This window comes from Pan paniscus, chromosome 19, assembly GCF_029289425.2.
Source record: "Pan paniscus chromosome 19, NHGRI_mPanPan1-v2.0_pri, whole genome shotgun sequence".
Classification (NCBI taxonomy): domain Eukaryota; kingdom Metazoa; phylum Chordata; class Mammalia; order Primates; family Hominidae; genus Pan; species Pan paniscus.
Window position 1 is genome coordinate 22,710,543 of NC_073268.2, and position 13,102 is coordinate 22,723,644.

General features: G+C 37.3%; 1 protein-coding gene across 5 annotated transcripts in view; it reads left to right on the forward strand.

Moving 5' to 3' along the window:
• LOC100989105 (signal transducer and activator of transcription 5B) overlaps positions 1–13,102 on the forward strand; it is an 88,621-nt gene that overhangs the window by 14,404 nt on the left and 61,115 nt on the right. Inside the window, exon 1 of one of the 5 annotated variants that reach the window (XM_055102060.2) lies at positions 5,768–5,939. The exons of 3 other annotated variants lie outside the window; for them this stretch is intronic. The gene's annotated coding sequence lies outside the window, so the exon portion shown is untranslated. Of the gene's footprint in view, positions 1–5,767; positions 5,940–13,102 lie in introns of those variants that run through there. One more of the 5 variants, XM_055102061.2, reaches the window with a different exon arrangement.

Consider the following 13,102-nt stretch of genomic DNA (forward strand, 5'->3'; position numbering starts at 1 on the left):
GCATAACTTGAAGCTAAACTCTGCACAAAATAATCTTTGCTGTATACCCAACTAAGTAAACTATCCCACCTTCTCATCAGTTCTCACCTTTTTGGTGCTTGTATTTTTTGCCCACGGGATATTAATATGGACTGTGTTCAGAAATTTAAGTTGTGTACTTCATAGTATGTATGATAGTAGGAGAAAAATGTGCTATCATCGTTTGGAGTGTTACAACATAAATATTTTGGTCAACACTTCCTATCCTGCTCTGACTTTTCATCTCATCTCCATTTTCTTCCTCTCTTGATTGTTTTTATGTCATTTACATATGTAAAAGCCACATCAAGACTAAAGTTGCCATTTATTACTTTTTGATACTTAAGTCGAGTTTTTTCAAATCATAGTATTGTTAGTATTCAAATTGTCTGTAATTTTTGTTAGGCTTATATATTATGAATCCATTTGTTGTGGTTTATTTGGCTTGTTGTTATGTAGGTAGGTGACACAGGTAGTCTTATTGTAAAAGGAAGACGTTATAGATAGGTAAATAACATGCTCAAGATTAGATGCAGGTTACAGGTGGAATCGAAGGAAGCCTAACTATTTTCGTGCCCTACAAAAATGTCTGTATCTCATAAAGTTATTCTCAGATTTCTGGACATTCTATCTGTGACACATTTTTTCCCTTTCTGTTAAGAGTGCAGATTACTGCATTATTCCTACAAAAGGAAGCAAAATAACCCTAGTTTGTATGATTTTTCTGATAATTTGAAACTTATTCTTTTAAGAAGCTATCTGGCAATTCCAGGTTACTGGACTCTTGAGAAGAATATCCTTTTATTTTGATACTATAAAATATCAAAGTATCAAAATACTTTAACTGTGCAACTTAATAAAAATAATGCTTCAAAGTTAGCTCTGCACTATCGCTGTCCTCAAACGTGTGGTATTTAAAGGAAGAAAATGTTTTTAATTCTGAGCTTTGTGAATAGAACTCTTCTAAAATCAGAAGTTTTTTTTTTTTCCCCCGCAGTGTTGGAAACACAACAGTTTTATGCTTATTTCTGGGAATAAGAAAGTCAAACTTAACAATCTAGTTTCCATTGATCAGACAGTTTTTGTACTTAAATTTAAGTTCTAAGCATCAGAGTGATAAATACTTTTTAAAATTGTATTCACTGTTAATTATAGTGGCCTTATTTGAAGTAAAATCTTGACATTGGGTGTTTTATTAATGATGATCCTCTGCTACTGAAAAGCCTATGTCAGTTTGGAGAAGATTTTGCACATCTAAATCTATGCTGTTTTTACTAATCAAAAGAGAAGAGCAATTTACAGGTGTTAGATTTTTAGTTGGTTGAATGAGACCCTCACTTTTGATGGTTTCAGAGTTGAAATGACATTTTATTACTTTTGTTAGTTTGGGTCACACCCATCACTTCCTTGGAAGGTATCTTTGAGGTTTGGTTTCCTTTTTTTTTAAATGGTAATATTGGGGTGGGGGTGCTTCCTGTTTGTATTTTCAAAATTAGGTCCGCATGTTAACCTTCTTGTAGTGTCACATTTTTATTTTAAACTTATACAGACAAACATCAGATGCCATGTGGTTTGTCTCTGACCCTTTGCGCTACTTCGTGACAGCTTTACTGAGTGAAGCCTGAATACCCAATCGGGAAGGCAAGATGTTCTTGTCTTTTCCCAACTCTCTTCAAAGTTTAACAGCCTTGGAAGGAGTCTTAGAACAGCAACAAAAGCACAATTTACAGAAAAATGGAGGTGCTGCTATCTGTTTCCTCGCAGGTACTTGGAAAATGTACAGCACTAAGATAGAGTTGAAACATGTTATGTAGAGCCTTGAATGTCGGTGCTTCAAAGAGGAGTTGCTCTGGGTTTACATGATACAGAACCCCATGGTTTATATTAAGTAGTAATGATAGCCGTTTTTCTGGACTCGCTTAAAAGCCATACACAGTGTCATGGAAAAGAGTTAAGAACGAGGTGAAATTTAGGGTATGGTATTAGAGCTCAGGAGGAATCACCTTCAGCCTTAAAACTCTTCCTTTACTCTCCTGGATCACTTAGTGATAGGTCACTTTTAATATAAATGTTGCAGGATGAGTTAAGTGGAGCCTTGAGAAATATGTGTAGATTGTTTCAGTGATTAAAACAAGTGTTCTTTTCCTGGCCTTTAACTCGCTTTATTCTAAGAAGTGTAATAACTAAATAGACTCCTAATTGAATTGACATTCAGATGTGTTTGCAGTTTAGGGGGAATTTACCTCTTCTAAATTTTCATTTGGATCCCATTACTAAAAGCAATATTGCATTAGCATGGTGCACAATTATGTACAATTCAATTTGCAAATGAAGTTAATACTTGGAGTATCTTGACTTCCTATTCCCCTGCTGCCCCAATATTCAAGAAAGGAGAAGTTATAATTTGTCACATACAAGATGGTTTCTTCTTTAGGTTTATTCTTAATAACTATGTCCATTTTCACATGGATGACACCACTGAGATGATGAATACCTGTATTGATTGATTGATGAAGAACATTTATCTTTTTCTACCTACTTTTGGAAGCTAGCTTGCAAAATCTACTGCAACATTCACTCTTCATGTATTCTTCTATTACCTTTGGTACCCTGAATAACCTTTTTAAAAATTTTTGTACTTTTCTAATATGAAGAGAAGTAGCTTCATATTCTATGCTAGTTTTCTGAGGTGCTTGTGCTGACTCATTTTTTAAATTATACTAAGATATAGAGCATGGTTTGAGAGCAGTAATGAGATTCTCAGAAAATATGAAAACTTTCCTTTCTGACTAGTTAGAGAAAGGTTGGGGAAGACAAGGGGAAATACATCAATGAGCCAATCAATTATTGTTATTTGTTGGGATTAATTTGGTGACTAATATTTTTAATGCCCATCAGGCTACTAAATGTGAATTTGGCTTTACCCTGTAATGATAACAGGACAAACCCAACAGGTTTCTAACATTGCTTGTTTTCCCCTGGTAGGGGATTTCTTTGCATATGGGAAATCAGGCCGAAGTTGCCAGTAACAGCCACATCCATGATTTGTATTAAAAATAACTATTCATCATTCTGGGCTAGAGCTCTGCTTACCATGGCTCACCTGGGAAGATATTCTGATTATGTATCTAATCATTATGATGCCACCTTTCGAGAGGTGAGCAGACAATTAACAAGTCCTTCAAATTATGTTCAAAACCCAGAGTTTGAGAAAATGTTCCAATGCCTTCAAGTGTGAAGATAATAAAAATATTACCTAATGCTTACCGTTCACTGACAGTGTGCTGGGCAGACATTGTTTTCAGCTCTGGCCTTGTGTTAACTCGTGATTCTCAGAGGAGTGGGTATTATTCCCAGATGGAAGATGAAGAAATGGCCACAGAGAAGTTAAGTAATTTGTCCAAGGTCACATTACTGTTCTTGGCGGGGCTGATTCCAGAGACTGCAACCCTAACTAGTGTACAGCAAAAGCGAGCTGGCCACTGCCACTTTGTTATAAGACATTTTGTTTCTTTGAGGCTTGTATTTCTTTGTGTTCCCAAATGGAGTCTCGTTGGTTTTTGAATAGAAAATATTTTTATATGTTTAGGATTTTTTAAAATGTTGATGAAGATGGTGATAAATATTTTTCCAATTAAAGTATATACTTCTGGTGGAAATTATATTAAAGCAGAGAAAGTCTTAATTTTTATTATAAGTTGTCTTTCATTCTTCTTCCCCTAGCATTACCGTATACATCATAGAAGAAGAGCTATAAGCTGTCTCCTTGGCCTCTGTTTACAAACAAAGGGATCATTTGTGCCAATGTAGTGGGTTCGTGTTGACATGCACGTCTGTACTGAGAACTCAACAATCCCACTCATTTTATTTACAACTTTATTTTGAGGGGATTTCTGTCCTATTCTTGTTGCATTAAAGCTTTTTAGAGCATTAGTCATGATTTCTGAGACAGATTTAAGAATTTTACTTATTTGGGCTAATTTATTATTATTATTTCTTGAGACAGAGCCTCGCTCTGTCACCCAGGCTGGAATGCAGTGGCGCGATCTTGGCTCACTGCAACCTCCGTCTCCTGGGTTCAAGAAATTCTCCTGCCCAGCCTCCGGAGTAGCTAGGACTACAGGCATGTGCCACCATGCCCAGCTAATTTTTGTATTTTTAGTAGAGACGGGGTTTTGACATGTTGGCCAGGCTGGTCTCGAACTCCTGACCTCAGGTGATCCTCCTGCCTTGGCCTTCCGAAGTGCTGGGATTACAGGCGTAAGCCACCATGCCCAGCCTATTTGGGCGAATTTTTAAGGCAACTGAACTATTGTATGTCTAGAGCTCTGCAAAGGCCATTAGAAAATAGTCTCAGTTTTTTTTTTTTTTTCATTTATGATGCTTACTTTCTCTCAGCACTTTTCCTTGGGAGTGGATTGTGAAGTTAAGTCTTGGAAACAGAATTCACAACCCTAAAGCGTAGTGCTTTAACTTTGGGAGATCAAGTCACAGACAAGAAGAACTTCAATTCCCTGTGCAGAGTATAAACTTGTTCAAATAAACAGAGGATGTTAGCTTCCAGGATTGTCAACTGTCACCTTTGACCAGGGTTGAATTTTCTTTGAATGTTGACAGAAGTTACAATGTCAGTGGAAAAAGCTTAATGTGAGGTATCTATAACTCAGAATTTCCTTATGTTTGTGTCAGTGAGATCCTACAATTAAAGCTGTTTCTTTTTTTCTATGTCTGATGAGTTTTAAAAGCCTTCACTGGGGTTTTCCAGCCTTTAGGTGAGAGTCAGTTAAAAAGTTTGTGAGAAACTATTTTTTGTTGTCTAAAATTCAGAGCCTAGGTCGGGCCCAGTGGCTCACGCCTGTAATCCTAACAATTTGGGAGGCCGAGACAAGCGGATCACGTGAGGTCAGGAGTTGGAGACCAGCCTGGCCAACATGGTGAAACCCTGTCTCTACTAAAAATACAAAAATTAGCCAGGTGTGGTGGTGCACGCCTGTAATCCCAGCTACTCAGGAGGCTGAGGCAGAAGAATCACTTGAACCCAGGAGGCAGAGGTTACAGTGAGCCGAGATCGCGCTACTGTGCTCCAGCCTGGGAGACAGAGCGAGACTCCATCTCAAAAAAATAAATTAATTAAATAAATTCAGAGCCTATAGCTGGTGGCAAGTCACTGTTTTTGAAGGAGTGGGATCTTAAAAAATCTAACCTGGGCTAAATGTTAAGCTACATTCATACATGTCATTGTAGCCTATATAAAAAGAAACTTGAACACTTGATCTCTTAAAGTACTAAAAATTGGAATTCATCAGATTTGTAATATAGCATTCATTCTACAGTATATTTAAATAGGTAAAATGTTCTGTTAGAAATAATGCTAATTCTGTTTTTTTTGTTTAATGTTTCTAAAAATCTTTTGGTCATCTTTTAGGTTTAGGAAAAGTAGCAAATTAGAGATCTACAGAAATCTACAGCTCTTTAAAAATGAAACAGTTCACCATGTGAATTTGTTTGCAGGATTGGTGATCTGTTTCTGATGCCAGGAAGGTGGGACTCCTATCTCATTTCTGACAGAAAGTGAGGGAAAGCTATGTATAGTGAGAACTGGATACTAGATTCTTATTCCAAAGGCATAGAAGGTTTAATATGTAAGGATACAATGTAAATAGTCCCTCTTTTTGTATTTTTCTTTGGTTATTGTTACGTAACTATAGTCGTTTGTCACTTAATGATACATGGTGACAAAGTTCTAAGAAATGCATTAGGCGATTTTGTCATTGTGGTACCATCATAGAGGGTACTTACACAAACGTAGATGGTAAGCCCTACTGCACACCTAGGCTGTATGATAAAGCCTATTGCTCCTAGACTACAAACCTGTGGAGCATGTTACTGTATTGAGTACTGTAGACAATTGTAACAGAAGGGTAAGTATTTGTGTATCTAAACATATCTAAATATAGAAAAGTTACAGTAAAAACATGGCATAAAGGATAAAAAATGGTACATCTATATAGGGTACTTACCAAGAATGGAGCTTGCAGGACTGGAGGTTGCTCTGGGCAACTCAGTGGGTGAATGGTGAGTGAATGTGAAGGCCTAGGACATTACTGTACATTACTGTAGATTTTTAAAATACTGCCTGGTTAGGCTACATTAAATGTATTTTGAAAATTGTTTCTTTCTTCAATAATAACCTTAGCCTACTGTAATACTTTTACTTTGTACACTTTTTACTTTTTTTTTTTTTTTTTGAGATGGAGTCTTGCTCTTGTGGCCCAGGCTGGAGTGCAGTGGCATGATCTCGGATCACTGCAACCTCTACCTCCCGGTTCAAGCAATTCTCCTTCCTCAGCCTCCCGAATAGCTGGGATTACAGGCGTGTGCCACCACGCCCGGCTAATTTTTGTATTTTTAGTAGAGACAGGGTTTCACCATGTTGGCCAGGCTGGTCTCAAACTTCTGACCTCAGGTGATCCACCCACTTCGACCTCCCAAAGTGCTCGGATTATAGGTGTGAGCCGCCGTGCCCGGCCAACTGTTTACTTTTTTACACTTTTAAACTCTTTTGTAGTAACACTTAGCTTAACACATAAACATGTACAGCTGTGCAACAATATTTTCTTTATGTTTTTATTCTTTTACTTTTTAAAAAAAATTTTTAATTTTTCAAAACTTTAAAAACTTTTTCTTAAAAGTGAAGACATAAACACACACATTAGTCTAGGCCTACACAGGGTCAGGGTCATCAGTATCACTGTCTTGCACCTCCACATCTTGTTCCACTGAAAGGTCTTCAGGGGCAGTAACACATATGGAGCTGTCATCTCTTGTGATAACAATGCCTCCTGAAGGACCTGCCTGAGGCTGTTTTACAGTTAACTTTTTTTTTATAAGTAGAAGGAGTACACTCTAAAATAACGATAAAAAGTATGGTAAATACATAAACCAGTAACATAGGCATTTATTATCATTATCAAGTATGTACTGCACGCAATTGTATGTGCTAGACTTTCACATGACTGGCAGTGCAGTGGGTTTGTTTACACCAGCATTGCCACAAACATGTGAGTCATGCATTGCATTACAACATTATGATGGCTACAGCGTCACTAGAGGATAGGAATTTTTCAGCTACGTTTTATTATCTTATGGGACCACAGTGATATATGTGGTCTGTCATTGACTGAAACGTCATTATGTGGTGCCTGACTACATATATGGAAACTCTGAGTGTAGTCATGTTTTACAAATGAGTTTATCTTGCAGTGAGTTTAAATATCAAGTAAAAATACTAATTTCATTGTAATGTATGAAGAGATTGGCCTTTCTCCTCATGTTGAAGGTATCAAAACAAAATAGAAAATATTTGGCTTCCTGAGTGTCATGGCTACAATTCACATGCTGAGTTGGTGATGAGGCAAGATCCCTTGACTTTGCAATACCAGAAAAATGCATATAGTTAAAAAAAAATAGAGACAGGGGTCTTGCTATGTCTCCAGGTGATCCCTCCCACCTCCACCTCCACACCTCCCACCTCAACCTTCCACAGTATTGGGATTACAGGAGTGAGTCACTGCACCGGGCCAAAAAGCATATAATTTTAAGGGAATGAGTTTTTTTTTATTTTTTATTTTTTGAGACAGTGTCTTGCTCTGTTGCCCAGGATGAGTGAAGTGTGCCAGGAATGGGTCCTTAAGTAAGAAAACGTATTACTTTAGACACACATTTAAAATTTTGTCCAAAAATGTGATATTCTCAAAATTTATGGTTTTGAATTTTATTTATTATTTTAATTTATTATTATTATTTTTTAAAGAGTGGGGTCTCACTGTGTTGCCCGGGCTGGTCTCAAAGTCCTGAGCTCAAGTGATCCTCCCACCTCAGCCTCCAGAGTAGATGGGACTGCAGGTGTGAGCCACTGAGCCTGGCTAGTTTTGAATTTTTATTACCCAAATGTGAAGAGGTCTAGTTTGCACAGAACTTAACATTACATTCCAGTTTTATTGGTAAATTTGAACAGGATATAAGTGGCTTTAATAACTAATAAAAGAAGATACATCTTATAGATACACATATGTCTTTTTATATGTATACATAAATATTTAAAACTTCTTTATGCCAAAAAATGCCAGAAACCAAAGCTAAGTGACAAAATAAGAAAAATATTTCTAATATATATGACAAAGCATTATGGGTAAATATTCGTAATATATAAGTAATCTATATAAGTAGTAAGAAAAAGATGATTCCCATAATAGAAAATGAACAAAAGAAGAACTACAAATAGCCGATAATCATATGAAACAGTGTTCACCCATACTGGAAATCAAGAAATGCAAATAAAAATGACAAGTTTTTTCAGTTAACAGATTTATGAAGACTAAAAATATTGAAAAATAAGAGCAGTGTTGCTTGGGAATGTGGGAAACTGGCACTTTCATACTCATTGGTTGAAATGTAAATGGGTGCTTTTTTTGGATGGCAGTTTGATACATGTATTGAGAGCTTAAAAGAGTGCATACTCAAGCTGGGCATGGGAGCTCATGCCTGTAATCCCAGCACTTTGGGAAGCTGAGGCAGGTGGATCACGAGGTCAGGAGTTCAAGACCATCCCGGCCAACATGGTGAAACCCCGTCTCTACTAAAAATACAAAAATTAGCTGGGCATGGTGGCACGTGCCTGTAATCCCAGCTACTCGGGAGGCTGAGGCAGGGAGTCAGAGGTTGCTGTGAGCCGAGATCACACTACTGCACTCCAGCCTGGTGATAGAGCGAGACTTCGTCTCAAAAAAAAAAAAAAAAAAAAAAAAGAAGAGTACATACCCTTTGACTTAGCAGTTTCATTTAGATGAATTTCATTCTAGGACATCTGAAATATGTTTAAAGATTTGTACAAATAGGCATGGGCAAGGACTTCATGTCTAAAACACCAAAAGTGATGGCAACAAAAGACAAAATTGACAAATGGGATCTAATTAGACTAAAGAGCTTCTGCACAGCAAAAGAAACTACCATCAGAGTGAACAGGCAACCTACAAAATGGGAGAAAATTTTCGCAACCTACTCATCTGACAAAGGGCTAATATCCAGAATCTACAATGAACTCAAACAAATTTACAAGAAAAAAACAACCCCATCAAAAAGTGGGCGAAGGACATGAACAGACACTTCTCAAAAGAAGACATTTATGCAGCCAAAAAACACATGAAAAAATGCTCACCATCACTGGCCATCAGAGAAATGCAAATCAAAACCACAATGAGATACCATCTCACACCAGTTAGAATGGCAATCATTAAAAAGTCAGGAAACAACAGGTGCTGGAGAGGATGTGGAGAAATAGGAACACTTTTACACTGTTGGTGGGACTGTAAACTAGTTCAACCATTGTGGAAGTCAGTGTGGCGATTCCTCAGGGATCTAGAACTAGAAATACCATTTGACCCAGCCATCCCATTACTGGGTATATACCCAAAGGACTATAAATCATGCTGCTATAAAGACACATGCACACGTATGTTTATTGCGGCATTATTCACAATAGCAAAGACTTGGAACCAACCCAAATGTCCAACAACGATAGACTGGATTAAGAAAATGTGGCACATATACACCATGGAATACTATGCAGCCATAAAAAATGATGAGTTCATGTCCTTTGTAGGGACATGGATGAAATTGGAAATCATCATTCTCAGTAAACTATCGCAAGAACAAAAAACCAAACACCGCATATTCTCACTCATAGGTGGGAATTGAACAATGAGAACACATGGACACAGGAAGGGGAACATCACACTCTGGGGACTGTTGTGGGGTGGGGGGAGGGGGGAGGGATAGCATTGGGAGATATACCTAATGCCAGATGACGAGTTAGTGGGTGCAGCACACCAGCATGGCACATGTATACGTACGTAACTAACCTGCACAATGTGCACATGTACCCTAAAACTTAAAGTATAATAATAAATTTAAAAAAAAAGATTTGTACAAAAGGAGTGTTACTTAAAATAGCAATAAATTGGAAAAATCTTGGTATTTCCATTAGAGGTTTAATAAACTAAATCATTTATTACACCTGTGTATAGCTGTCTAATAGAATACTGTCCAGCTATTTAAATTATGTTATAAAACAATATTTAATGACCTACACAAAATTCACTATATATTACTAAATGAAAAATGAAATTACAAACAATCATATACAATTGTGCCTGGAAAAAAGAACAGGCGCGGAAAAAAGAACAGGCGCTGAAAAAAGATTTCTTCTGGGTCGTGGAGTTCCCTGTGTGTGTGTGTGTGTGTGTGTGTGTGTGTGTGTGCGCGCTTTCTAGTATCTTTCCATTTTTCTATAATAAACAGATTATGGCTGGGCACAGTGGCTCATGCCTATATTTCCAGCACTTTGGGAGGCTGAGGTGGGAGGATCACTTGAGTCCAGGAGTTCAAGATCAGCCTGGGCAACATAGCAAGACCCTATCTCTACAAAAAATTAAAAAATTAGCTGGGCCTGGTGGCACATGCCTGTGGTCTCAACTACTTGGGAAGATGAGGTAGGAGGATCACTTGAGCCTGGGAGTTCGAGGCTGCAATGAGCTGTGATTGAGCCACTGCATTCGTCCTGGGTGACAGAGTGAGACCTTGTCTCAAAAACAACAAATAAAAACAAACAAAAAAACAGATGATAATACTGGGAATCCTTTTGTAATCAGGAAAAAAAGTTATCTTTAAAATGGCTGTGTGTATTGATAAGTCTTAGAACATAGAATTTGTTTTTTGTTATCAGTGTTTTCTTTTTAGAAGCAGAAAAAAGAGTTTGTGATGTTTTTGTTAATTTTTTGGTATAGTATCCTGTTTTTTGACATCTTTTGTCAAACTATGTTAAAATCATCATAATTTCATTTAACATTTTTAGAGTTTAAATAATTTGAACTTCAGGACTGTGTTATTTCCTGTGCTTCGTGGTAGCCTGTATATTTTTACACAGAAGCTTATGGAGAATTATATTGTTATATAATATAATAAATTGTTAGGGAGAGAGAGGTGAAAGGATTGCTTGAACCTGGGAAGTGGAGGCTGCAGTGAGCTATAATGGTGCCATTGCACTCCCAAGCCCGGGCAATGGACAGAGACCCTGTCTCTCTTAAAAAAAAAAAAAAATTGTTTTTGGTTTTATATATATATATATATACATACATACATATATATATATACACACACTCTGCTAAGTTGTTCATTTCATATTGAAGATGTTTTGAAAAAAATGGTTGAGTTTGTTTTAACCCTGAACTTTGTATTATTTCAATATGTTTTCTGCATTGGCTTTTCCCCTTCATGGTGATACCTATGAAGGCTGCTAGGCTATGGATTTCTTTTTCTTATAATTCCATTAGTCACACTTAATGACTTCTCTAAATGTTTATTATGGTACTCATTTGGGAATATCTGGTAAAGGAAATCTCTAGTGAAAGATATTTTCTCTTGGGTATAAGTCATTCCTAATACCAGAGATTTATGTTCTGCCTTAATTAAATTTACATTAAATAGTTTCTTTGTAACTAGAATTAGTGTTTAAAAGAATTTTCCTGCATGGACAACATAGCAAGACCCCATCTCTACGAAAAATAAAAATATTAGCACGGGGTGCTGGTGTATGCCTATAGTCCAGCTACTCAGGAGGCTGAGGTCGGAGGATTGCTTGAGCCTGGGAGGTGGAGGATACAGTGAGCTGTGATCGCTCCACTGTACTCTAGCCTGGGTGACAGAGAAAGACCCTGTCTCAAAATAAAAATAAAAGAATTTTAACACTTGACAGAGTTTAAAGAAGAGGAATGAAAGTAAATTATGAGTTGATACTTTAAGAGAATTTAAATAAAATTACAACCTTAAAAATAGACATTTTTGAGCCCAGTAGACTTACTTATTTCATGTAAAATTTAATTAAGTAAAAATCTATTTTAGGCCAGGTGAGATGACTCACACCTGTAATCCTAGCACTTTGGGAGGCCGAGGGGGAAGGATTGCTTGAGGCTGGGAGTTCGAGACTAGCCTGGACAACATAATGAGATCCCATCTTTATTTTTATATTAGAAAAAAATCTGGCTGGGCATGGTGGCCCATGCCTTTAATCCCAGCACTTTGGAAGGCTGAGGTGGGCTCATCGCTTGAGCCCAGGGGTTCAAAAGTATCCTGGGCAACATGGTGAAACCTCATCTCTATAAAAATACAAAAATTAGCTAGACGTGGTGGTGTGTGCCTGTAGTCCCAGCTACTTGGGAGCCTGAGGTGGGAGGATGGCTTGAGCCCAGGAGGCAGAGGTTACAGTGAGCTGAGATTGCACCACTGCACTCCAGCCTGGGTGACAGAGTGAGACCCTGTCTCAAAAATAAATAAATAAAAATAAAAAATAAAAAATCTATCTTAACTTGGATTGTGCATTGTAATTTATTATAGTGAAATTGCTATAACAGAATTTTATTTTAAGCCAGTTTGGGGAATACCAAAACATTTTAAAAAATCACATAGTACTTTTTAGTGCTTTTAAAACCTAAATCCATAAAGTAGTTAATTAAAATGCATGAAGTAAATAAATGTTTTTCTGTATTAAAGATAAAACTATAAACATATATTGTTCAATATGCCTACATAAATAAATCATTCTCTTCTTTTTGGTTATTTTTTGCTTATCACCTCTTACCTCCTCTACTTCCTAAAAACATGATAATCTCGTTTAATTCAAAATTATGTTTTCTGGCCATACATTGTGGATTATGCCTGTAATCCTAACACTTTGGGAGGCCGAGGTGGGCGGACCACTTGAGTCAGGAGGTCGAGACCAGCCTGGCCCGCTTGGTGAGACCCTGTCTCTACTAAAAATACAAAAATTAGCCGGGCGTGGTGGCACATGTCTGTAGTCTCAGGAGGCTGAGGCAGGAGAATCATTTGAACACAGGTGGCAGATGTTGCAGTGAGCTGAGATTGCACCACTGCACTTCAGCCTCGGCGACAAAATGAGACTCCGTCTCAAGAAAAAAAAAAAAAGGTAAGACATATAAACTAGGAAACTAAGCAATAATTGTGTACAGTA